Source organism: Numida meleagris, chromosome 1 (genome assembly GCF_002078875.1).
Source record: "Numida meleagris isolate 19003 breed g44 Domestic line chromosome 1, NumMel1.0, whole genome shotgun sequence".
NCBI classification, from domain to species: Eukaryota; Metazoa; Chordata; class Aves; order Galliformes; family Numididae; genus Numida; species Numida meleagris.
Window position 1 is genome coordinate 133,970,984 of NC_034409.1, and position 27,742 is coordinate 133,998,725.

The window sequence follows — 27,742 nt, forward strand, 5'->3', positions numbered from 1 at the left end:
AATTGAAAATATAAGTAGCAGAAAAGTGCAACAGCTATTTAGGTAGGACATTGTATGAAGCGATTATAATACAGTCACTCTGAAGCACTACCAGCCAACATTTTATTGGCATTATGTGAAAATATATTGTCACAGCTATAAGTGATTTATTACTAAAGAACTGAACCCCTGCGCAGACAGATGGATAACTTCCCTGGGTTTTTGTTCTGGGATTTTTTTCCTTGTAAAGAATTTCAAAGAATACAAATCTAGTATTTTATTATTATTTGTATAAGACAGCAAAATGTGCAAATAGTAATAAATTCCTTATAGACGTGCTGAACATCTTATACTCTTTAAAAAGGTTAAAATGAAATCAGCAGTTAAAGTGATGGTATGCCTAATGCAAGATGACCTTAAGTAAAATATGTTACTATAGATTTTCTTCTTTCCTGTGTTTAGTGGCTGTCACCAATGGAGGAGGATAAAAATTTTAAAGCAATAATTGGAGTTGTAAAACTCAACTTGTGATAAAAATGGCAGAACTTTTATGAAGTAAACAGAACTTACATACAGTGTTGTGGAAGGAAGCCTTATCTTGATTTACAATAAAAAATGAACACTAAGCAAAGCAGTCTGACACCAAGCAACAATAACAATGGAGGAAATATTAAAAAGTAGGAGACTCAAGAAGGCTGCTTGAAAAAAAGAGATGGGGAAAATGCCCAGTTTTCACTTAGTAAAAAAAATGTATTCTCAAAGACAACAGAAAGTCTTTTGGCTTGGACATACTGAGATTACTGTGGAAAAAAAGTAGATTTTCCATGGAAAATCACATTTTCTCAAAAATTTGATTTCCCATGAGAAAAGAGGCTTGGTGTAGAGCTTTCCATGTCTGTATTTACCTCCAGAAGCAACAGCAGCTTGGAGGAAACCAGAAGGGAAAGCTGAACCCACAAGTGTAGCAAAATGCACAGCAATGTCTTCAGCTAAATGCTGGACTCCTTCATTGGCAGCCACCCTCATGGGCCAGCATGGTGCCTGGGGAGCACCAGCAGCATCCAGGCACGAGTGAGACCACTCATAAATGATAATGCTGTCTAGAAGCAGCAAGGCAGAGAAGATTAATCCTCTTCTAACTATGGCCTGGCCAGCAGAGAGCATTCAGTTTGGTTTCTGTTTGCACACAGCCAAGATGATTGTGTCTGTCCTCATTGGTACGTGCCTTTCACAGTGGGAGATCTAATAGCTAGATTTCTGTACAACTAAGAGTTATGCTCCAGTAATTCTTTTTAATATCTACACGTCACAGAACATTCAGCTGAAATTCAGATATCCTCCTGTTGCTGATCACTGGTGAAAATTTCTTCTTTAACATTTATAGCAGGAGGAACTATACTGGAGGATATGAAGTCTAAGAATAGGTTTTGCTGCTAAAGGAAGAAGCCATCAACTTGTACATTCAGTGTTAACATGAACTTTCATGAGGTTGAATTCTTAGATATGTTTTTGCTCCTTTTATGGAGTTTTAATGCCATATATATATATATTGTATGTACATAAAATTAATTTTAGAGATGTTATTTTTTCCTCCATACACTGCATTAGAAATAATACTACATCTGAGTTCCAAATACACATTGTGAGCTGCAGTAGTACTGCACTAACAGGTATTGAGTGTGTTCTGGGTGGAGGGAATCAAAATCGGGATCTGTACCAAAATTTCCGAAGAGTCGATACAGCAAAGAAAAGAAGAGTAAGTTCTATGGGGTCAGTGAGCAATCTGCTGATGAACTAACTTCTGAGTGCTGAGGACCTTGCCAACTGGACACAGCCCACCATAATCTTTCCCTGAACCATGGAAAAGAGAGATGGAAAGGGATCATATGGAAGAAAGAGAGAGGAGAATGGAGCCACTGCCGAATTATTATCCATGTCTGTCCCAAATCCATTAGCCTGAATCTGTTTCTATGAGAAAATACCAAGCCACAGTTTTACTCACTTCCACAACCAATGCCTTACATTGCAGTCCCAAATTAAGTATGGGGATCCCAATTTACATCTTCCAAGTAAATCTTCCTGAAAATTTTCTTCTGTTTTGGCTATGAGTTGAGAGAATTTCACTATGAGAAGCTGCGTATCGGCCAGTTGCATATTTCAGAATGTCCAGTAGTGGGAGAAGGAAATGGACAGAGGGATTCAGCTGGACTGTTTTGAAATATTTTGATTCCCTTGTATCCCTTCATTACCATAAAAACATAAAGGCCTTTAAAATGCTCAGAGAAATGTTAAATGAAAAATCAAAATATGTTACTCCAAAAACATCAACCCAGATGCTTTCAGTATTATCAGAATATTTTATACTGTTTATCTTATTGAATATTTTTGTGAAATAACTGTGATTTTCCTGTTTTGCTGGAACTGCTTTTTCTGGCAGAAAATTGTTCCAACAGTTTTCCATTCCTGTCTCAGAAAATGCAAAGGTTATTGCACTGTTTCAAGCAGCACACCATGGAAGCTTTATCATGCAAAGGGGAGAAGAAACACCGAAGACTGTTCATCATGTGATATTAGCTCTGCTTTCTACTTGTGAAGTCTCTCTGTGTTTCTTTGCATGAGTCCAACAACAGCTGCAGCAGCTGCAGTGGTGAGCTGTGCTGTGGATTGGGTGATTCCAAAAGCCAAATCTAAAACAACCCCATGCAATCTCCATTTACAGGTTTTCTTGCTTTAGTTCAACAATCCTGCCATTATATTTACATGAAGCTGATCGTATAACCAAAACCATACCTATGATTGACAGCTGCAGGAAAAAAAAATAGAACAGAATACAACCAAGTAATTTCTGCAAGATAAATGCCAACAGAATGTGATTCTTCAAGTAGGTTTTATATTCGTGTGAATCATCAAACACTCCTCCACTTTTGCAGTTTGTAGATAGTTGTAGTGTGCACTAAATTGGATCTACAATCAGTGAAGCAAAGAACTCATCTTCAAACAGAGAAGTTATTGTTTCTGAGCCAATGATTTCTGAATAAAATATTTATATCATGATCATACAGTTCACTTTCAGATGCTTAACATTTGTGAATAACACTTATTTGACAGGGTTTTTTACCTCCTTTGCATGACGTGTTCATAAAATCAAGGTTAATACATAGCTGATATGTCAAAGAAGTTAGAATTTAATCTATATTTGTCTATATAGAATGGTATATGTATTATAAATAACACACGCTTTTGTGAACCTGAACTGAATGTAAACATTAAGTGGATCAAATAAAGTAAAAGTCAGATTTAGTCTTTTATTTTCATATAGTACAATAATTTAGTACTTCAAATATAAGTATCATAGGAAAAAAAAAACTAACTCATTTTTTGTTCTGCCCTTCAGGCATATTTGATCAAGTACCATGTGCAGTTAGACAGTACATTATTGTAAGTCTGCTATTAATCAGAGCAGTATTTGTGGCTGTTGTTAAAAAAAAAAGTATATTTTTGTCTGTGTCAGAAATGATGTATTTACTAACAAAACAGATAGGAAGCATAATATAGATATATATATATGTTTTAACTTCATTTGTATTGTTTCCAATAGTGCCCTTGCAATTCAGGAAAATACTGTCTAGTTTTGAGTCTGTTTTGTCCATCTATTAAAAATAAAGATGTTTATTTTATTATCACTGAGCATCATATGAGGTTGTGTGTCACGGCGACAGAAGTGAGGTGACCCTCACGTGGGGGATCGGTGGGGCTGCAGGGAAGCCTCCCTATAGCCCTTCCCAAAGCCTGGTCTTCGTGTTGGAAATAGAGTTCTCCTTTCAGTCATCTGCACCTCACCCTCACAGCCACAATGCAGAGCAGAGAACCGGGAGCTCCAGGGAGATCCATAAATGGGGCCTGAGTCCAACAGGACTCCCTCCCGGAGACCCCTTGGGAGAGATCTTTCACTCGCAGGTATTATTCTGGAGTATGGGAGGATGGGTCCTGAATAGGAGCTGTGGCTTCGGCTGCAGGGTTGGTGATGAGCACAGGAAGCAGGAATTTCTGGCACAGGAGCAGGAATGCATGTGTCTGGAACTGCAGCTGGGTTCCACCATTCGTGGGTGTAGACTAGAGCAAGGTTTTGACAGTTCTTTGTACAGAGGAAGAGCCCTTTGTAGAGGAACATAAAGTCATCCTAGGCATTGCATTTTTTATGAACACTGTTATTTAGAAATCAAAATTTTGGCTGACTGAAAATGACAACTCTGCTTTTATCCTTCTACTAAAAGCTTAACTTAATATCTAAAGACACAAATGGGTGGCTATTGTAAATGTTAGTATAACAACACATGCCAAAGATACAGTGCATTTATCCCCTAGCTGCTTTATAAAAATACATGGACAATGCTGTCCACCCCTGGATGAGGAAAGAAGGGAGAGGCACTCACTCATGGAGCAAAGCACAGCCTGGGATTTTCAGTGTAACAGTTCAGAGGTTCCCTTGAGAATGAAGAGCTCTGGTCTCCCTTGCAATTCTCGATTTGGATTCCCACTTGCACTTTCAAAAAACAAAAGTATGTTTTAAGGCAAGCACCCTGATATTTTGTAATTTGTATCTCAGAATGAAAGCAACTCCATAACTCTGCCAACTCTAAAAGGCAAGAAGAACCTTAAAGTAAGGGCACAGTGATGATTTCTTCAGAAGCGTCAGTGCTTCAGTGCCTGACAAAATAGGTAAATGCCACGTACAGGCCAGCTGTGGCCAGAACCACATCAAAACCCTACTTAAGATACACTATTTAGGAACCATTGGAAGCTTAAAAAAAAAACAAAACAGGTATATTTCTTGTGAAAAAAAAAAATTAAGGTATGATTACTCCATACATTTCTGTCAAATTCACAAAAGGAGAGTGGGCATAAAAACAAACAGTGAAGAAGTAAATGAGTAGAGAAAGAAATTAAGCTCTTTAATGTAAGCATTTTTTATCAAGGAATATTGAGCCGGTCATGTTCCACCACAGCCACGCAAGGACTGACCACAGTTGAACACCAAGCAATTACGTCATACATGGAGTGCATGATCTCCATCTCCTTAGAGTATATTTAGTTGCCAAGTGTAATTTAAAACCCACAAAAGGAACTGAAAAGACTTCAAATACTGAGTAGTTTTCCACTTGAAAAGAGTGAACCTGGGTGCATCAAAATGCCATTAAGTTCTTCTGCCTGTGACAGTACTTCTCTCTTGGAGAGGTTGGAGAAGAATTAGACCGGGCTTAGGATAAACTTAAAAAAGGTTTAAAGAAGGCAGTGTTAATACATGAAACAATACTCAGAATTGTTCCCAGGTGGTCTCCAGCCTGCTTTTTTCTCAAGACAAGCATCACTCTCCCATACAGGCCTCCAAGCACATCTCAAGGGCTGAATTGCTCAAGAGCATGCCTGAACACTTTCAATTTGATGGTGTGTGTACAGCCTCAGAGAGAAACCAAGCAGTTCTCCACTCCTGAGATGGGCTTTTTGGTCTTACTTTGGGGTCAAAGAGATAAGCTGAAGCTTATAAAACATGATTAACCTCACCCAAGTGCATGAGATGGATCACATCCTAGAAATGACCATACAAATATCTAAATGTTGGTGAGATGTGGCCCACTCCTTCTTGCTCCTTGCTCCTTGAGAAGGAGGTTGAAGCCATGAATACAATCATAACAAACAGATGGCTCAGGAATAGGTGTGAAGAAGAGGACTTCAGGGTGTTCAGACTTTAGGAAGCATTCACAGAAAGAGTGTAATTGTCAGGGAAGGGTTTACACTTTTCTACCTAGTGCACTGACCCTCTGCAACCATGATTACATAAATAGATATAGGAAACATCCATCTAGGTTGCAAGGGTTTTGTTGTGGCTGGGAGAGATTTACACTATCTCCACATATGGCATTAATAAATAACAGCTGAAACACAATGTATACTAGGCTGTGGTCAGGAGCCAAGCCGTAACAGACAATAAGGTAATAGACAGCAGAGGAAGAAAGGAAAGTTTTGCTATGGATGAGAGAATTGATCACATTGGCTATAATTAATTGATTTAGGAAATATCATGAGGTCAGAAGGAAGCAATGAAGCTGTTTGTGGACTAATGCAGGAAACCTGGGTAATGAGGTGGAAGAACTAGAATGACTGAAGCAAGATGTAACAATCTCTCATACAGACTAAGAGAAGAATGACAGAGTAGTTCTCAAGATGGAAAGAGATTTGTAAAGAGCTTTGGCTGATTTTATGTGCTGGGTTACATAGGCCTAAGGAATTTTACTTGAACGTGGATGGAAGCCCTTTTAATGCTATTAGTGAAAGAAATGGTACTTCAGACTGCATGATCATGCAGATATTTGAACTCTGCTAGAGACTGGGGAAAAAAGGCTGTTAAAATGGCAGAAAACAAAGCACTTTTGGCCCTAAGGGTAATAGATTTCTTCTTCAATCAATGTACAGACAAGAAGGGGTGCTATTTCAGCTCTGAGTTAATGCATACATACAACATTGTGAAAGATCTGATGACAGAAAAAGCTTGTTCTGAAAGCTGAGAGTGATTAGATTATATACAGAGAGCAGTGAGAGGAGGTATTTATGCTAAAAATATATTAATTCAAAGGCAAATGAGCATACAGTAGCAAAGAATGAACCTGAAATGGAAATTAGGAGTAAATTCCTCATCTAATGATTGCATTTCTGAAATAGTCTCCCTGCTGGAATATTGTAGATTAAAAGCAGTAGTGCTAAAACAGACCCTGTGCAATGATGGTCTTGTCCTGGACACGCTGTAGGGCTACATCCCATGTTGCTCCTGATCCTAACATGGATCAAGCTGGGAGTCTAAGAAAACTTGAAGTGTAAATTACTGATGATGTTAGTAACCATCCTTCAGTGTAAATGGCAGTAGTAAATCAATTTTTAGCCACTTGTTAATTCTTCCATGAGTTTTCTGTGGTTGAGACTGAAGCACTAAAATTCACTTACAAATTTGGAAATGGATGAGGCATATTTTGCCAAGCTAGTAATAAATTTCATTGCAAGTATTGGATTTGAATACATCCAGCCAATTTACTAATGGAATGTAATTATTATCTGTATATTAATAACCAAGCGTAGAGTGCTGCATTGCACTTTGTGTTACTCAGCTGTTCACATCCATCAAAATGTTGGACACCATTTTCAGAGGATTTAAAGGGAAAGATGCTTCCAAAAATGCTGGAAGGCATGTCATTCAAGGAGTGGGGCAGCTCCAGTCATCTAGCTTCCTATGGTTTCAGCATGATTACGTAAAACACAGATTATCTTTGATGATATTTTGACAACAGAGATGTCTGCTTTATGTTAGCTATGCCAGTAATTGCTACAGAGTCGTGACTGTGAAAGTCTTCTTCTGTGAAGGTGGACAGGAGTATGGCCATGATGAGAGGAATTAAATGGTACCTGCTGTCCACTAGTCTCTAGGTCTTCCCTCTGTCAGATTATGATTGTGTAGTGATTTAGCGATTTAGTGGGTGTTCTCCAAGTGAACTTGCCTGAAGTCTACATATGGTCAGCTGCAGGAGAGAGCTGTCTTTGTAAGGTCATGTCATCTCACAGACTAGAAAAAAAAAAAAAAAAAAAAAAACAGAGAAATTGTATTAAGTTGTATGCAATATTGAGCAGTTCTAGATGATATTACTGTAACAAATTTTAAGTTTGTTTTTATTTCCTCCTATATGCTAGCACCCTTGAAAGACACCAGACTATCTTCATTTGCCTTCTTCCACAATGACGTTTTCGCCTCAGTACTGATCTATTGTTACTGCTGTCATCACATGAAGTGCAAGCCTAATTGCTCAGCATATAAGTAGTTAGCAATAAAAAAGATTTCTAGCCTGCACAGTTTGTATTCTTCCACATAAAGCAGATTTGACAGAAATATGATAGAGAAGTAAAGTGAGTGCCAGAAATAAAATAATTGGCTTGAGCTAGAATACCAGAGAGCTATGTAAACTTTATTATTCTGTGTGACTTTGAAAAAATATTATGTTCTAGTGAAGCAAGAAACTAATAAGTTCTTCTGCTTCATTCCTGTATCCTGTCCACAAGGAAACTAATATTTGAAGAGTAGATGTACTTTTATGTCTATTGTCTGTTCTGCAGGATATTGTTGAATGTACGCTTTAATTATACTCTCAAAACAATATACTAACTGCAGATTGATGATCAATTTCAGCAACTAGATGAAAGCAGACAACCTCAAGAGGACACCTACTATTTCATAAGTTTTAAGCTAGCCTATTAAAATGAATTAATCAATCTGTGCAGAACACTAGGTTCTGGCTTATTAATCCACGCTAACAGGAAAAATTAGATATGAATCTTGATTCTAATGGAATATTATTTTACCCCAAGCATTGTCAAGAAAATGTCTGCCAATAAAAAGTCTGAAAAATCATCTCATAGAGCCTCTGGATTGTAGCCATCACATGAGAAACATGCTGGTGGGCAGGGTCATTCACACATGTGGGGGCAGAATTTGTAGAATCATTTATCACGGAAGAAAAGGAAATATTCAGACATGAGAAGTTAAACGTATAGTCATCCAGTGATCCATTCAGTGATCCAGTAATCCAGTAGTGGTTACTAGCAAGAGTTGACTGGTATTGCTCTAAATTCCACGTATATCAGTAGGATATTTGCACACTGTCTGATATTTGTTCATGCACTCACTACAGTGGGTATCCATGTAAATGACTTCATGTCCGGAAGGCCAACTATGTTCTGGGCTGCATTAAAAGAGGTGTGGCCAGGAGGAAGAGGGAGATGATTGTCCCCCTCTATTCAGCTCTTGTGAGGCCCCACCTGGAGTACTGCATCCAGGTCTGGGGACCCCAGCACAAGAAAGACGCAGAGCTCTTGGAATGGGTCCAGAGGAGGGCCACCAAGATGATCAGAGGGATGGAGCAGCTCTCCTATGAAGAAAGGTTGAGGGAACTAGGTTTGTTTAGCTTGGAGAAGAGAAGGCTCTGGGGAGACCCCATTATAGCCTTCCAGTACTTGAAGGGAGCGTATAAACAGGAGGGGGAACGATTGTTTACGAGAGCAGATAGCAATAGGATAGTTTTAAACTGAGACAAGGGAGATTTAGGTTAGATACTAGGAGGAATTTTTTCACTCAGAGGGTGGTGACGCGCTGGAACAGGTTGCCCAAGGAGGTTGTGGATGCTCCATCCCTGGAGGCATTCAAGGCAAGGCTGGACATGGCTCTGGGCAGCCTGGTCTAGTGGTTGGCAGCCCTGCACACAGCAGGGGGGTTGAAACTAGATGATCTTTGAGGTCCTTTTCAACCCAGGCCACTCTATGATTCTATGATTCTATGATGTTGAGGAGCAAGCACGATCATCCAAATTTTAGGTCTGAAAAACAACTTTATATTTTCTATATATCTAAAATGCGTTTTTCTGCTTTTGGTGAAGTACACTCAAGCATTTCATTTATCAATTGCTTATAATATCATGGGAATGTCTTTTTAGCAGCATAATGTAATATTTGAATATGAAAATAAATAAGATAGATTTTCATAAGAAGCTTATTTTGCTTCTAAAGGGCACAGATGGAACCTTTATTCCTAAGCAGGACCTCTCACAGAATTTCAATACTGACTCATTTTCAGACAGCTCGTTTTTCAGAGATTGTTGAATGTTAGCTACTTCACTATTAAATCTATTTAAGCTACTTCACAGTAGATACGATATATAAACTTAAGAAAATCTGGGCTGTTCAAGCAGTTCATCCCTGTGCCTAGTGAATTGACTACAGCGTACACTTAACTCATCTTGCACGAATACTTGCATCAAAATTTGGGATGGCTAGCTACCCCTTTTTAAAACTAATTTTCATTCATAAGCAGTTTCTATTCAGATACACAATGCATCATTGGCAAGGCACAAACAAAAATGAGATAAGTCTTGTAGCCCTTATGTTCTAAAAGAAAGGCTTTGTCTAAAGGATTTCTTATGTCACTCTCTTTTACCCAACCTAGTAAAGCATTTCAAGTTGTACCTCTCATCCATTTCCCTCTCAGTGTGTCATCTCCTGCAGATTTATGTTGTTCTCCAACAACGTAAGGAATCCTGGAAAGGTTTTCAATGAGACTAGTGGAACTAGCAATAAACAGACATATTTCACAACACTGTCATTTAAAAATAAGCTCACAAAAATGCAGAAGTCTCATAGCAATTACAGCGTCTGCAGTTATGAACAGAAATGACAGAGAAAATAGGAATTTGACAGTATGAGTCTAAATGGCATTAACAGAACAATGCTGAATGTCTCCACTACTCAGTTTATTAATTGAGGCTAATGGTCCTATCTCTGCTGTCACTGTATGCCAAAGTAGTCCTGAAAACAAATAGTGGGTATGCCATTAAAAAGTACAGACTGCAATTGAATATCCAGAAATAAAAGTCACATTAGTGATAGATAATTGTTGATCACACAATGAGCTGTTTTGACAAATGTTATCACTACAGAGCATCCGATTTTTTAGCCTGTTTGAAATGCATGGGCTGGGATGGTTCTTAATCACACAGAACAGAGGGTAATAAATGCCTGTATCAAGAAAAAAAATACTATGGAACAACAACAACAACCTCCACACGAAAAGTGTTGTGTCTTACTAAACAGTATGTATCTGGAGACTTAGAGCAAGGTGGGAATGATGACAGCCACTAACACCAAACTAACCTTGGTTCCTAAATTAAGGCACTTCCAACAAATGAAGAAGGGAATTGATACACCAGCTGTGCTTGTGCTGCACCTCTTCTCACTTACGTGGCAGATAGTAGTGGCCTGTATGTAAATATTTTGTATGGGTAGAGATGTGATTTCCAGTAGGTAGTGGAGTTTTGTAACTCACACTCATTAAGCCATTGAGAAACTGACTTCCTAAATGCAGCTCTGCCAGATGTATATATGTGGCTGGAACTGAGAGTCTGTAACAGGACTGGCATAGCTTTGCATTACATTAGAAGAAGCATTAGAGAGAGCTGCAACAGGCCTTGGAAGAAAGCTACATCTTTCAAGTCTGTACACGATTTCTGTCTCAGATTTGTCCTCTGAAGCTGCACTAAGGACAGAAAATTGTAGAGTTCTGATCATGCATATTTATTTGTTCTACCATAACAAATATTTGCACTGGACTATTATAGAGGTGTATTTGTCTCATTTCTATACTTTATACAACCTCTCACTATGTTTATATGTTGATTTTTACAATTATTGGAAAGGCCAAATTCTTCCTCTTCACCATGCTGAAGAACAACATAAACATGAAGGGAGATATAGTCCTTCTTCTGGAGAATTATTCACATACACTCAGAGAAGAGAATATGTGTAAAGCTATGACAAATAAAATGGTAGTACAAGGGCAAGCTAGCTAAGCATGCAACTCCTGAGCTTCAGCTTATATTATTGCTTATAGAAATAAAATAATAAATTCCAGCTTAGGCTGAATGCCTCATCAAGTATCCTGTGTCATATACCTAACAGAAGCAGTGGGACCAGGGAGGCAATATCAATGCCTGCAGTAACAAGGGACTGGAGAGCTGGCAGATTCATCCAAAATTCTCTTCCTGACTGTCTTAATCATGGACACCTTTGCAAAGCAGGTGTTTGATGCCACTGTTCTAGTTCTGGGCAGCTAGAACAGCTGGCCTGAACTGTTCCTGGGGAAGGCAAGGGTAATGGGTCCAACTATACAGCCTGTCGTTCACCTGCTGCCTGACCATAAGGAAGGCAGTATACCTCTCTTTGTCCCTTCTTTTCCTCATCTCACCTATCTTGTTTCGACTTAACCTCTCACAGACACTTAACCTCTCACAGACAACATCTCTTCCTATCTGACTGCAGTGTGCCTACAGAGGCCTACGTTTGTCCAGAATGCCTGCATGCTCTCATAATATAAATAATAATGGAAACAATAAATCCTTCCCTAGACTCCTGCTTTGTCAGACATTTCTCTGGTAAAACCAGACTTTTCTCTGGTAAAACTAACTCAAATGCTAAGTGTTCTCTGGCTCTTACTTGTTGTGAGTAACGTCTGGCAGCTTTTATATAACCTTGTGAATACCATGTGGTGTTAACAACTAGACATGCAGAAGAATTTCCTGTAGACACCTCCTTTCAGTCAAACACTGTGTTTGGCACTAAAATAACAATTGCTAATTTGATATGATAATATTTTGTTTCACACTCTATTTCATTTCACATAAACTGCCTTCCCCTTTTCCAAAATTCCTGTCTATGATAGGGAAGTCACAAACATCTCAGAGTCTTACAAGTTCAGCGCTATGCCTCTGTGCCAGAAATGTTCCTCTCTCTAATGAAATGTGAATCCTGTAGGATTAGCCGGTAATGAACTTTGCAGCTGATCATTTCTCCAGACTGTTTTTAAGAGCTGGGTTATTGCTTTTATAATTTATTTGTGCTTTTGTTTTCTAAATCTCATTGTTTACTCTGTACACCTAATCTCATAGCTACTTGAGTTCCATTGCTGGCACATTCAGAACTGTTCTCTCTTTCAAATACTGAAATGTCTTTTTGAAGCCAATTACTAAAGAATCCCCAAAGTAACAGCATCTCTTAGACAGTTTGTCAAACGTATGCTGCATATATCATATATTAATACTAATCCTGTGCTAGAAAATATCCATTCCTTGGATTTCACAGTGCATAACTGTAATTTTAATTGGATTTTTCATATGCATGTACGTAATTTTCTGAAGGGCTTTACATTGTAAGCTCTTTAAGCCAAGACTTATGTAAACACTTGTCTTCTGCTCTGGGCCAAGTATTCTTACAAAAAAATAGCTAAGTACAAAAGCATTTTTCACATGGTTCCCAGGTTAGCTGCCCAACTGGCTAAAATGTAATGTTTTTGTTGTAAACCTTGGCCTGACTTTTGCAGATGTCTGGCAATGTAATCTCAAGAACACTGAAGCAATTCTAATAGCCATGCAGAAAAAGTGGTAAATTAATTGTATACATACACATAAGCCTGTAAGTACATATAAGAACATATACAGAGCAATAATTCAATTAGAACATTTTAAGTCTCTTTAGAAAGAGCTGAAGTGTGTAATCTTTGAAATATAGTGACTTACAATAATGGAACAAAAATATTTCATTCATAGCCTTCTCAATCCATAGCTCAGTGACTTCTGCTTGTAGATTTTTAAAATTATCTAAATATCAATATGCATAAGTGAAATTCCAAAGGCATAGGCAAAATACCTATCTGGAATTCCATAATAAATAAACTGTGGTTAAATACACACTTAATTACTGCGGCCAAGTCTGGGGACCCAAACACAGGAAAGATGTGGAGCTTTTGGAGAGGGTCCAGAGGAGGGCTATGAAGATGATCCAAGGGCTGGAGCACCTCTATGAAGATAGGCTGAAGGAGCTAGGCTTGTTCAGCCTGGAAAAGAGAAGGCTGCAGGGAAACCTCATTGAGGCCTTCCAATATTTAAAGGGAGTTCATAAACATGAGGGAAATCAACTTTTCACATGGGTAGATAGTGATAGGACAGGGGGAATCATTTCAAATTAAAGAAAGGGAGATTTAGATTAGATGTTGGGGGAAGTTTTTTACTGAGAGTGGTGAGGTGCTGGAACAGGCTGCCCAGAGAGGCTGTAGATGCCCGGTGTCTGAAGGTGTTTAAGGCCAGGTTGGATGGGGCCCCGGGAAATGTGATCTAGTACTTGATCTAGCGACTGGAAACTCTGCCTTTGGGCAGGGGGTTCAAACTTGATGATCCTTGAGGTCCCTTCCAACCCAAGCCATTCTATGATTCTGTGCTTCTATGATTTTATTTCATAGTTGCAGTATCTTCTTCCAAAATGGTATGTATAATATGAAGATATTCTTCTTAGAGCAAAAACTCCGTGGTTATTCTTTTTCCCTTTTCAAGACCCAACTGAAGAAGAACTACTTTGCAAGTCAGTCATTTTGTATGGACATCAAAGTAAAATCAAGAGGGAGAGTAAAGTGTAAATCACCACCTTCAGTTCTGATCTTGCTGTGTTCAAAATCTCAAATGCAAGGTCAGTGTGGGTGGAAATGAGAAACCTCAGATGCTGAAGGTCTTGCTTCAAATAAATAAAATTTGGTGCATGTTATTCTCTTCCCATTATGCCTTGACAGAACTGGCATATTACACTGCTGCCACCAGCAGTTCATGAAGGGTTTTGGGGTCTGTTTTAATTTTAGCCATGCTTTTGTCTGACTATTCTGACATTAACCAGCTCTGCTCTGACTCTAACATCTCATGCAAGTTTAAGTTAAGCTTGTTTTTTGCAAAACAATTTGAAAAAAATCCTGAACAAATCAGTGGTATTTGAAATAGGTCAGAAAGAAATTAAAACACTTCCATAATCATATGTTTTATGAAGATTGGAATGTCTGCTTGAGTAAAGCACTGAGTAAAGGTAGTTAAGGTACTACACAGTAGCTACACATAACCTGTTCCCTTACAGGTCTGTGTTCTAAAAGCACTCCATCGTCAGTATTTGTATAGATGGCAAGACACGTAAGTTCATGTCACATTCATGTAACAAAGTTGAACTAAGTCAAGAGGGAACAAAATATATTTGCCACAGCCACATGAGCTTTTCCCAACCTAAACCTTCAAGTATATTTTCAAATCTTTTTTGTTACTTTCTCAAAAAAAAAAACATTTAATAGTTCTAGTTGGTTGGTTGGTTGTTTTTTTTTTCATTTTCCAGGCTAGTTAATCAAAGATATCCTAACCTATGACAATGTCTCTGCAGACTTCAGAAATTGATTGTTAGCTGAAATAGGGTAATATTTAGTCTCTGATTTATTTAAAGCACAAGGAAACCCCTGAGAGTTGCTTATACAGTGCTCAGATATCAGTACATAGGAGAAATAAATCAGTTTAGAGGTCTCTCCTATGTTCCATACTCTGCAGTTTAGCTCACACAGATCTGCATCACGTATGCAAAACCAAACTTCTGAAAGTGTCAGTAAAATTAGATAGTAATTTGAATAGCAAAGCCCTGTTTCAAGACACCTATTTAAGCAAAATAGGAAGGAATGATTCCATCATCTTACCTCATACAGAGGGAAAAGCAAGTAATTAGAAATCACAGTGAAGGAGATGGTCTGAAGCACATCTGCAGAACTGCAAAACACAGTATTCAGAATGCATAGTATTAGGCCCCCTGTTCCCCTGTTCTAAAATGTGTGTCACCATGTTGCATAAAAAAAATATTATTCGTGGTACACACGCCCGGCCTTTCTTTTCTGCTCTGACAACTCCTGCAGGTTACTTCTCCTCATCAATGGATGTCACAAGAGTTACCTTCCTACAGGCCAGTCCTTTCAACACAGCAAAGGCAAGCAGCCTAACACTTTGAGATGGTCATTTTAAAGCACATTGAGTGCTTCACTCACATCAAGAGGAAAGTTGTACTCTCATAACTTTCTTTATCACTGGTCCCTATATTTCCCTCTTCTGCCACTCCACAAGACTGGATTTATTGCTCACTTTAAACAGCTGTCCTGTTCTAAGGCTGCAGTGTGATGCTGTACACACCGCAAGCTTTCCAGTTCACAAAGTGCTTTCAGACAACATAAAAAGTCCTGGACACAAACTACATTATAATTATAGGAAAATGGAATCCGCTTTGCACAAAGAGGTTGTGGAGTTTGTTTTGATTTTGTGGGGTTTTTTTTTTTGTGGATATTTGTGTCTGTTTGTTTAAACTAGATTTCTGTCTATGTTTCTTACGAAAATTAATATTCTTCAGCTGGAAGTATCATCTGGTATGGGAGACTGTGCTAATCAGGCAGTTTAGATATCAAAATGCAATGCAAAGAGACAGATACAGTTGGCATTTTTATGTCCTGCGCACTAGTTTGAACTGATTGCAGAATTGTGTCCAGAACTTCTGTTGCAGCCAAAAGCTATTTTGGTTTTCTCCTAAAAATAATTTCTTGCTGAATACTTTATTGCAGACATTTTCCATGCTGGTTTCTGATGTTATTTGCTTTATTCTCATGGGCTCACTCTTCTAAGTCTCCTCCCATACCTTCTTACAACCACTATTCATGGACGATCTGCTCATGCAGATTGGACTCAGCGTGCTTCTGGCTTGCATGCAAACTTCACAAATCCACAACTGAAAGAGTAATTTTGTCAAAGCAGATAAACCTTCATGCAAACAAAAGTGTTTCTGCTGTTAAAAGATTCCTCATAATTATTTCTGTTTGATTTCCAAAGCTGATTCATTAACCAACATTAACCATCAATGGTGTGTGTGTAATATATAAATCCAAGCTACTGATACCACACTGGTGGCTGAATGGGGTCACTGCAACAATTTCTGCAGACGTTAAATACAGAATGGCAAACAGACAAATGTCTCCCTGCGGGGCTTTTAAGAAGCAGAAATCTTAATGAGCTCATCACTTATAAAACCTGAATACCTGCCTGGGGACAGACAATGTGAATGGTAGAGGAATCACATGGCTGTGTTTCTCTTCAGGCTTAACATCCAGCAAATCTCATCTCATGATTGCTGCCAAACAGAGTAGCACTCGCCAAAGCAAGGCTGAGCAAGACAGAGATCATATTTACACGCTCAGAGTGACATTTTGTTTTCTAGTCATACCTGTAAAGGATGAGAATGTTGTTTTGTTCAGTCTTTAACCACAAACATGGCTTTTGGAAACCTTGCATGCTTCAGCTGGAGCTATATAAGAGGATAGTGTTTGATCTGTAAAATTTAGCCATTCCTACACAGAAATACAATATCTGCTAAACCACAGCCTGGTGTCAGGTCTCACACCTTGTAAATGCACAGTGTTACCATTTTGGTTCTTCTTGTGGGACAAAACATCAGAGTGAGATATTTTATTTTTCTTATTGTTTTCTAAGAAATATAAACTTTTAGACAAATAAAGCTGAATATATGCTGGGATGTCTCCCTGTTAAGCAACTCACCAAAAGCTGTGACAACCACTGTTTGAGGAGTTGGACTCAGCAATCTTGGGGGGTTCCTTCCAGCTTAGAATATTCTGTGACTCTATGCTTTAATCTGAGAAGCTCCAAGTGTCCTCATTCTCCTTGCAAGTCAGGTTATCTCCACATATGGGATGTATTTTGAGGCTTGTTTTGTGAGCAGCCTGCTGAACATCTTTCAAAGACCTGGAGAGATCTTCCTCCAAGGGTCCCAATGACATGAACTGTTTTTTTTCTTTTCTTTTTAATTTCTTCTCAGCAATCCAAGGACTCTATTGGTCAGTTGCTCCATGAGATGTATAGGACAGTTCAGGAAACCTGGGTAACTGTTAAATTGAGACATGGGGGAAGGAATCTTTTCTCCTAATAACTGAACCTGAGAAAGAGAAGACTGTCTTCTGCAGAAAACAGGAGACAGTGTTGGGCCTTTGGTGCATGGCACCAGTTGTGCATAGCCTGTAGGCCAAGGCAAGGAAAGAAAGAAATGTGACTGCACGGAATGTTTGGCGATACATTCGACAACAACCTTTCTGGCTTGCTCCCCAGCTTCATGCTATGTAATGCTGACCACTGTACAGGTGGTTAGGCTGTATTCTGTAGTTACAGCAAAATGTCATGCAGAGAACTAAAACATGCTGTGCTTTCCACAATCTTGTTGTCGTTTGCATGGTATTATTTCAAATTAGACTCTGCCTAAGAAGAGAACCAAGATAGATTAGTTCAAACAAACAAACAAAACAGCAGAATACAGGGGAGAGGGCAATCACAGCAAGTGAGCACGTCAGTAAAATTGTATGCATACACATGCATTTCAAGGAGAAGAAATTAGAACAGAAATACTTTTAATAGAAGTGCTGTTGTCTTTGATCCACTAACTGATTTTTTATGCCCACTTGGATTTCTAGCAATGCTGCAAGTGAATAAGTTTTTTTTTTTTAAACCTACACTCTTATTTTTCCAACTTCATTTGTGACCATTTCAATTATATGTTGGAGGTGTGAGCTATCAAAGACTAACTGCAGGAGCTGATTTCACGTACAGGAGTTTAGCCAGCAACTCAGAAACAATTGTTTTGCCAGATTTCATGATCCATGGCTCTGCTACTTGTACCTCTAGATCTTAGAGGGCTGAAGACTGTATTCTAGTACAGAACAGGTTGGCTGCAGCTTGTCTGCCTTCATCCTACTTAGGACTAAATGGAATAAAACAGCACAGCTGAAGTAAATGAGCCATGGCAAAATTGATCTTAACCTCCACCCCACTGATCTGGCAGCCAGGCACTAGGGTAGGAGACAAGATAATTCCCTCAGCTTCAATGGGTTCTGTAATGCTATTTGACAAATTGAACAGATAGCTCTTACTAATGTAACTAAATGAATTATTGTGAATGGAAGAGGTGGACATTGATTTGTCTTCGTGTATGCGTTATTCTTTGGAGGAGGGGAGACTGACTTTAAATTCAAGCTATTGCTGCCTGAGGCATGAAATCACTGTAATGAATCAGTTCTGCAGTTTTGATTCCCCCAAACCACCCATTTAACACCAATATCAATGAAGGTAAAAGAGAAATATAGAAGAGCACTATGGATACAGAGCTAACAGCGTTTATACCTGGCTATTCAAGCAAATGTTCAGGGCCATTTTTTCATAACTACGAATGCCTGCTTTGTTTTTCTGGTGATTAAACAGGACTTACAAAGATACATGCAAGTAGCATGTTTTGTTGAATATCAATAAAATACAAGGATGCCCTGACTACCTTCTTAATGGTTTCCAACCTTAATGATTCTATGATTCTGTGATTCTACTTCCCATGTAAACTGCTTGAATAATATATTTCACATCACATGTTCATTTCAGCAATGAAATTCTGCAAGTCCAGGTGTCTAAAATCAGGCATATAAACTCAGAGCCTAAAGAAATATGAGTATTTCTTTCACATTATGTGGCACTCTGTGACACTGGAACATCCAAGTGTCAAACCTGGATATTTGGTTTGAAAACTTTTTTTGTTATATCTTTACATTCTTGCAAGTGAGGTCTAAGAAATCTAGAGGATAACCCCCATTATCCCTCTCATTTCTTGTCTGTACCCAAAGATAAATTTCTCAAGATGTGGATGGATACTAAGCATATCAGTGCTGGATAATCCATAACACAGAAGACTTTCCAGTAATGGAAACATGAAGCAAAATAGTATATGCAGAATAAAGACTGATTTATCTTGCTGTGTAGGAAGCCTTCTTGGAATCAGTTAATGTGGGGATCTTCTGGGAAAGGAGATTTAACATATATTGGATTCATACACCCATCACTTTCAAGATAATACTAGCAACATAACAGGCCAAGACAGGTCCTGCTGAACATCTGCTGAACAGGTGAGATTCCCTCAGCTGGTTCAGCTAGAGTGCCTCAGCTGTCTCCATTCTGCAAATTGATGAGGTATTTTCTTATGGTTCCATCCAATTAAACACTTTCCCTGTTCAGCTGTGAAAAAATGTTTCAATTTTTTTTATTCTTTTCAGAACAGTTTGGTTTTGTTTTTGCATTTATTTTGGTGAATTTGGTATCTAGGTATTTCTGGCAGTTTTTATAGCATTTATTCAAGTTTTCTTTAATGATAGTTCTAACATCACCATGGAATACTGTTGCTACTGACTCAAAGTATGCCATGTAAAAAATGAAGTGCGTACCTCAGAACTGTTAGGGAAAAGTGTAACTGGAAGTGTAGTAATAGCTTAAATTTATTTTATTTAAGGTGTTTGTTTTGAAAGCATCCATGCATCAGCTCACTGTTGTAAGGAAGACCTTTCTACACCAGGACAGAAACTCTCTCACCAGTTTTGAAAATTGTGGACAACCAGGATGCACCTGAAGATCTTCCCCAACCTTTTGCCAAAGTGGCCCTCTAAAGGTAGAAGTCCTGTCTGCAAAGACAGAGACATCACAGCTGTCACGAACACAAGGCCACTCTGTGTGAAGGGCACACATTTCATTAGTAAGAAGATGTATGAGAAGCATAAGCAGCAGATAACTCTCTGAGAAGAAAATGATTCCCTTCTTCTTCTGCTTTTCTGCGTAAGGATATTACAGCTGACACTGAGGTAAAGAAATTCGCAGCTTGATGGTGGGAGAGAAATCTCAGCTTCTCAAAGTGGTTCGTAAAATGAACCCTATGGCTGTCCTCATTCCTTCCCATTTTGCAGTTCTGTTACAAGGGTAATAGTTTTGTTACTTAAGGAAAGGTATACATCCTTCTCTCTTTTTTTTTTCTTTTTTTTTAGAAAAATGTGACCATTACCTTTGCAGTCTCAGCCACCTTTTGTAGACTGAGTTATTGATATCCGTTAGCCAATCCAATATACCATGTTATAATGCACCAGGGGCCTTGGATTAGTTCTGACTTCATCCCTGCTTTATGTTCTATAAAAATGCCTATTCCTTCAACAACCAGTCTTAACAGACCTTCCTAAAATATTGCTGGGCAAATTGCATGCCTTCCTGAATTTAATTAACTGCTCAAGACAGCATATCTTAAACTAGCTTTCAAAATGGACCTGGCGCAAACAAGCAGATGAATGACAGTGTTGCTTACTGCTCTAAGTCATCAGTGTGCACAGCTCAAACGATCCTTGCACAAGCTGATGGTAAGGCAGAAACTCACTAATCTTAGGAAGGGCATGAAAGGAAATTAAGAAAAAAGAGGCCTGAATGCAGCCTCCTTTTCAGAAAATCCCTACACCTCTAACTGCAGTGTGGACAGGTTACAGCAAGGGAAGGATCACTATGCAACACCTCTTTCATCTCAAGACAGATCACAACTGCAGATCTACCTTTAAGTACTCTGTCTGTGTGTCTGTGTCTGTATACATATATGAGGGCTGCTCTGCAAATTATGCCTCCTGTGTTATAATGTTGGCCCAAAATGCCAGGGGCAGATGAGGGTGGTATGGCAGTAGAGGCTGAACCTTTCCACCAATATTCCATCACATGTTGTTTCCATGTGACAGATGGCAGCAGAGGGGCACTCTGACACAACGGTGTCTGACATGTCTGACCAAGCAGTGAATGTGAGCACACGGAAGCAGTGGGTGATGCGTTTCAGCAGTGGTGACAGCAACAATGTGTCTCTTCCACTGGTGCAGACTGTTACCAGTGCATCATGCAGGCTTTTGTTCATGGCAGGTGAAAATGCAGAGCTAAAGGTGGTGACTGTGTTGCAAAAGAGTGTTTTGTGCTGAGAATTTGTTCTACCAAATAGTGTTATTGTGCTCTTTGTATCTGTTGTAGTTTTCATAGAAACAAATAGGCGACATTGCTTTCTGTCTGACTTACAAGTATCTATAAGTATTTTAGTCTAGAAGAAGAGAGACACTGTTGATGACACTGTTGATAAAACAACTCTACAAAGCAAGAAGCTATAGAGAGCTTGGAATGAGCCCTAAAGATTGGATTCTCCTTCCCCTTAGGGAGGGCGAAGAATATGAGAGAGCAATCCTAACACCAGTACTGGAGAAGGTTAAAATGGCAATGATTCTCTCACCTCATAATTTGGATCTAAAAACTCAAATGGACCCCAGCCTCAGTCTTCATATAGTTTACTTGTGTTTTCTTTTTCTTTTCCTTGGGCTGTGGGATAATTTAGCTTTTCCAAGTAGTCCATCTTTCAGATTCAATTGAATGGAAATGTATGTCACCCATTGTTTTCTCATGGCTCCACAATTTCAAATCAACCTAGGAGAGTGAGATCCTGCTACGATAGTGGTAAAACAATAAGAAGACAGCACATACTAGCCCCTCTGCTTCTGCCCATCAATTTCTGTTGCTCCTTGAGCAATAAAGTACAGTGCAGAAGTTGCACAGGGAAAAAATTTAATTTTAAGCAAAGTTAGACAACAAATTTTGGTGCCCCTGCCTTCTTGATGGCATTGCCACAGAGTTTTCTCAAATGTTTATTTTTCCTAAAATTTTAATAACTCATGGTATCTTCTCTCCATACAGAGAAACTTCCTTCAGACTTTCTTCCTCTCTTTTCTGAATTTGTAAATCAAACCCATAATGAAAGGGTGTGACTCAATGAATGAGTCCCAAACATCTAAGCCTCCTATTTTCATCACTCCATTGCATTCATCAGCTGGACTCTCTTCTCACTTTGCCCACCCCTCCCTCCCTTTCACCCGATGGAATCACATGTGATAGAGTTGGCTAAAGCTGGTTTTGCTTTATGACATTAATTGTACAGAGATCTTTCACTTCCCCAGACGCTGGAAGATCAAGCAAGCAGTGAGACTGAAACTGTGACTGCATCCAACTTCAAAGAGTTAGATTTTGTGTGTATTGATCTTTGGCTAATATAAGAGTAAGAAAGGGGGAAAGCAGGTATAAACTGGACCTTCAGGACTTCAGATACCCCTCTGATATCAGAAAAAAAAAGTACCATTCTATCTGTGGAGAGAGATCACTTCCTGACACATTTAGAGTGTTTTCTAGCAGTGAATCACTTCAGTTCTTCCTTGTGTTACTGAGTTAAATTAAGGAGATCTGATATTATGCTGCACAGTCTGACAGGAAAAATATTATTTCACCAGTAAATTGTATGGGAGACAGTAGTTTTGATGACTTGCTTACTGTGAATAAAAATGGTAAGCCATCACCTAAAATTTTACTGGCTCTCAATTCCAAGGTCAGACTGAAAGAGCCAAAGGAACAGCACTGGCTTTATTGCTCAAAATACTAAAAAAAAAAAATGGGAGAGGAGAGAAGCAATAATCTTTATTTCCATTGGTTTGAAGAGTCCCCTGGGAGGAAAGCATGCATGTGTATTTCCAATAAAAGTCCAGCTATGAGCTCACTGCTGTGCTTAGGAAGGCAGCATCTGGATAGTGTTATTCCACCTTGTTCATAGTTACTTATCTTTATTCCTGTAAATAATATTCATCATAAAATGTTGTATCTTTCATTTTGTCCCTTTGTTTCATGTTTTGCTATGAGTAACTAACAGCTTAATAAGCCATTAAAGTATATTATTGTTATTATCTAAGCTTCTGGTGCCATTGGCCATCTCTAAGCTGCTGGGCTTGGGAATGCTTCCAAGCATCTGTGCTGTGCTATCTGTGCCCTTATTGAGCACTGCCTATCTATAAGAACAAGACACAGGCACACAGCCTTCTTCCTCTCCACCATGCACGGGTTTTCACAGAAAGAAAAACAAATTGCTCTGGGTATGCAAAAGCTGTGTTATACTCTTGTCTGAGTCCCATTCCGGACAGCTGAACCTCATGCCCTGGGATGTAGTTCAGTGTATAGTCATGGGAGAAATGGGATGTTCATTTTAGTCCAAACAACATGTTTTCCAACAATGTGTCCTTTAAAGGTTGGGAGATTTGCCTTTAGGCTGTCTAAAACTTTTGGAGAGCCAGCTGGCAGTTTGCCAGGCCTTCCATCTTCTTCAAATTATTTCTTCTTACTGAAGTTGAAAGTATCTCCAGTAACCCTTAGTCTCTTAGGTTTTAGCAAAAGCCTTCTCAACAAACTAGAGAGTAAATTAACATTGCTCCTGTTTGGCTTGTGCCCCTGCTAGGCATGGTTCCGTAACTATCTCAGCCATAAGCTTCACTCCACGCCAGAACATTCCTTGGCTTTCCAGCTATCCAGGCACTCAGCAAGAAGCGTGGCATATTGGTGTTCAAGTTATTCAGGAAGATACAACTGCCCAGAAGCTAGTATCAAAAGTTACCTGTACAAACTCTTGTTTCTACACACACACACACAAGAGACTAATACACTTTGTTGTATGCTCACTAATTTGTTATGTAGTTTATCTGTGCGTTTCACAGAAGTACATGAAAGCTCATGTGGCATCCACAAATACCTTTCCTGACATCTGGAACAGTGCCCACTATAAAGCATTTTCCTGGAAACTGTCATGTGTGGTTTGGATGTGGTTATGGTGTGGGGGTCTACTTTCTGTTAGGCATGTCAGGACTGACAGTGCCAGTGTTTTACCACACTACAGGACCTGTCAGCAGAAGTGGACATCTTCTCTGCCAGTTGTCATGTACAATTTTTGTGATTAAATAGGCTGTTTTAGAAGTCTACAGGGATCCTCAAAGGACATTAGTTTATTGTCCACATTGCCTGTCCCACAGAAGAGAGAAGACAACTGAGGGGAAGCAAATGGTTGGGGATTTGGGTGCCTGTACTCCAGAAATCCAGAGAATCACACCTTCTTCATAATCTCAGTGCTGCCCTGGGAGTGAAATGAAAGGGTGAGCATGAGATCATATGGAAGCACATGTGGAGCCAACAGAGAGGAGCATCCCAATAATCCATCCAAGACAACCTGAAAAAATGATTGATGATGTACTGACCACAAGTTTCCAAAGAACAGTAGCATCATTATGGCAGGTACCTGTTTTGCCTCAGCTGCTAAGGAGTAACACAGTCAGCCCTGAGGAAAGCAGGAACCCCTCACTGCAGCTCATTAGGTGAGACATCTGAGAAGAATGAGGTACAAAAGGGTCGCTGTCTTACAGCAGTTGCATTTCCATGACTGGATTTATGCTTGTCATGTATTTATGAGCGAAGAAAACCTTAGAACTTTTTTAATGTCTGCCTCAAATAAGCAAACAATTATATTCTCAGGCAAAATTTGACTATTCTTCTAACCTGCTGGCATCACTTTCAGAGTGAAGTCTAAGTAGTAGCTCTTTGTTCATACTGTATTGTTGGGAGATGAGATCACCTTTGTACATTCAAAGCTCTAGCACAACTTCACCAATACCTACTTCTTTGAATAAGCCTACTTTGAGCAATATGATGATATTTTCAGATACTTCTTATAGCCTGAACAAATGGGTGTGGCAACAGAAGCAATCTAGAGAGCAATCCTGGAGAGCACACTGCCCAAGATAATGTCTCTTGTTGTTGGATAAGGTTGCTTTCAGCAGTCATTTACCTGTAAATTAATTCTCCTATTGTTGTGCCCAGAGCTAGAGCAAGACTTGTTACCCAAGAAGCATGAGTGTGGTTAGACAGGAGAACAAAAATCCATGGAAGAAAGAGTGAGATGGAGCAACCCAGATGGTTGAGTGGAACCAGAGACCTTCCACATGTCCAGCAGGCAAAAAATATCTCATGGGAGCTCCAGGTGTCTCTCTGCAGTATTGAGACATAAGATATAGAGCTATCAGTCAGGTTCCTCAGATCTCTTTCACATTCAGATGAGGGAGAAGTTGTTTCTGTAAGGTAAGGGTTAACTTGAACACATTAAATCTCATTTCTCCAAGGGTTAGAACTCCAAATGTTTCATATAATGTTATTCTCTCTCTGATTCATTCTGTTGAACACAATACATCACTCATTGCACAGACATAGTGCTACCTCCTCAGGATCAACAGCTCAGAAAAAAATCCCTCAGGGGATGAAAAGTTAAAGTGAAAAAAGAAGTCCTTATGGACAGAACATTATGATAAAACTGAGTTTGTGTTTAAATTTTAGTAAATATATTTCAGAAAACAGAAAGATTCAATTATAACCAGTCAGGCAGTGGAAATATTTATACTGGAACAAGTGTGCTTATATTAGTTTAATATATGAAGGTCACTGCCATCCTCACACGTGGCATTTGTAGTTCATCAGACTAAACTTATTTACAGTCCCAAAGGACAAGTCACTGCTATGGACACACAAAGCTGACTGAAAGAATATGGATCTGAGAGGTCCAAGGATCATTTAAAGCAGATACTGTTCTTAAACACATTAAATAGGCCTCAGCAAGAGTCAAAGTAATCTTTGATTTGTTTCTTCTTGGACTGGCTTCCTTTTGCTGAGGCCACTCTTGAATTTGTCTAAGAAGATGAAGGAGAGTAAAGGGAATAGGTTTATAAACATCATGTGTTAGTAAATCTTTTCCGGACTCCTTAATATAATGAAGCAGAAAGTACAAGGCTTTCACTTTATCTTTCACTTTACCTTGCTACCCTGTAGTCTTAAACTCAGGTAAGCTTCTGAAATCTTAGGTATTCTGCTTTTACCATTCATTTCAAAACAAGGGGATAGTTCACAATTCCTTTCAGCATGTGTGTTTCTCAGAGGGATAGGGTTAACTTCATTGTGTTCAGAAGTCAGACTTTTCCAAAAGCCTGTCATAGGAGCCACCTTTACTGAAATGGGGTTTATATGCATCCTGTAGCTATGCTGGATTGAGCAGAAGATATTGGATACACTGATTTGATAGCACTCATCTAGCCAATATAATAACACCATTCATCATGCTGTAATAAAAAGCTCCCCAAAGACTTCAAAATACAGTCACGTCTCACAGAGGAAAAGTTATAAGTCTTTTCCCTTTAGCTTGTGCAATTTGGTTTCCATCTGGTTTATTCTATGGTTTATACTTTCTTTTACAGAGAACTATGTACATGTCTTTATAATGAATAGTCCAATCCAATACAAAATTCCAACATACAGCATGATCATAATGTGGAGAATCAAATATTTCTCAAGCTTATCATGGTAAAAATCAGGTTGCTATGTAGACATAATGATGCAATTATTTTCTCAATTTATCCCAAATATGTACGTGGCTTTTGTTCTTCCTTAGCATCAAATATATCTAAGCCAGCTCAGAGCTTTCCTTGTAAATACAGAGTTCTAAGATTTCTTGCAGGAATATTCTTCATATTCAGTGTTTTATGGCATGTCCTACACAATTTGTCTCTCATGTAAGTGTATCTGAAGGCCAAAAATTAAAAATTAAACTAATTCTTTATCCTGATAACATTCAAATATCTGTAGACAATTAATACATTTCTCCAGGCCCCAGATCGTTTCTAAGCCACAGACATTTAATTCTACCTTTGCCTCAAATTCAGCACTAGAAACCTCATTTCTTCTGAAATATTTTGTGCATTTCACTTCAAAAAGGGACAGTGGTGTTTAATATTATTGTTATAAAGAATTCCTTCATATTCCATTCACAAAAAAATACAGACATATATTACGTCATATTTTCATTTGTCATGAAATGGTGGAGCATCACTGATTCATACCCAGTAAGGAAGGACGCATACTGTTGTTCCATCCTCCTCCAAAAAAAGATGTGGAAACTGTTGCATATTCTAGATGAGAAAAGTCCATCCAGTTCTGTTTTCTGTGCCTAGTACTATTAATGTGAATGAATCAGATGAGTCAGACCTTCAGTAGAAAGTAAACAATTTTTACCAGTAACAAACAAGTAGACAAGAACAAACAAAAAACATTTATGTGGTTTCATATATAGATATGTACATATACATGCGCATATACATGTGGTGATTCTAATTCTGAGAACTTTTTGTATGTGAGTAATTCACTCAACACTGATCAGCAGTATTTTGTGCTCCAGTAGCAGCAGCTCCTGTCATTAAGATTTAGGGTGCATGGGGTACTTGTAATGGAATTAGAACATCTATTTATAAAAGAATGATTGATTCTATTCATTACCATCTTTCAGTATAAAATAAAAACTTTTGAACACTAGAAAAAAAAAGCCATAAGGCTAATAAAAGTCATAGTAAGTAACCTGTATAAATGTTAAGAAAAGGGAATAAAGATGCAAAATTAACTATGCATTGCTATGTTGAATACGCCATAAATTAAATATATTTTCTTTTTCACTGAGTAACAATTCAGTGAGCTACAATAATTCAGTGTAGCTGAAAATGCTTAAAAGCTGGCTG

The 27,742-nt window shown here is 38.7% G+C and overlaps 1 long non-coding RNA gene across 2 annotated transcripts in view; it reads right to left on the reverse strand.

The window, feature by feature from the left end:
- The window catches only part of LOC110407026, a 124,944-nt gene that overhangs the window by 16,599 nt on the left and 80,603 nt on the right, over positions 1 to 27,742 (reverse strand). The gene's annotated exons all lie outside the window — the stretch shown is intronic.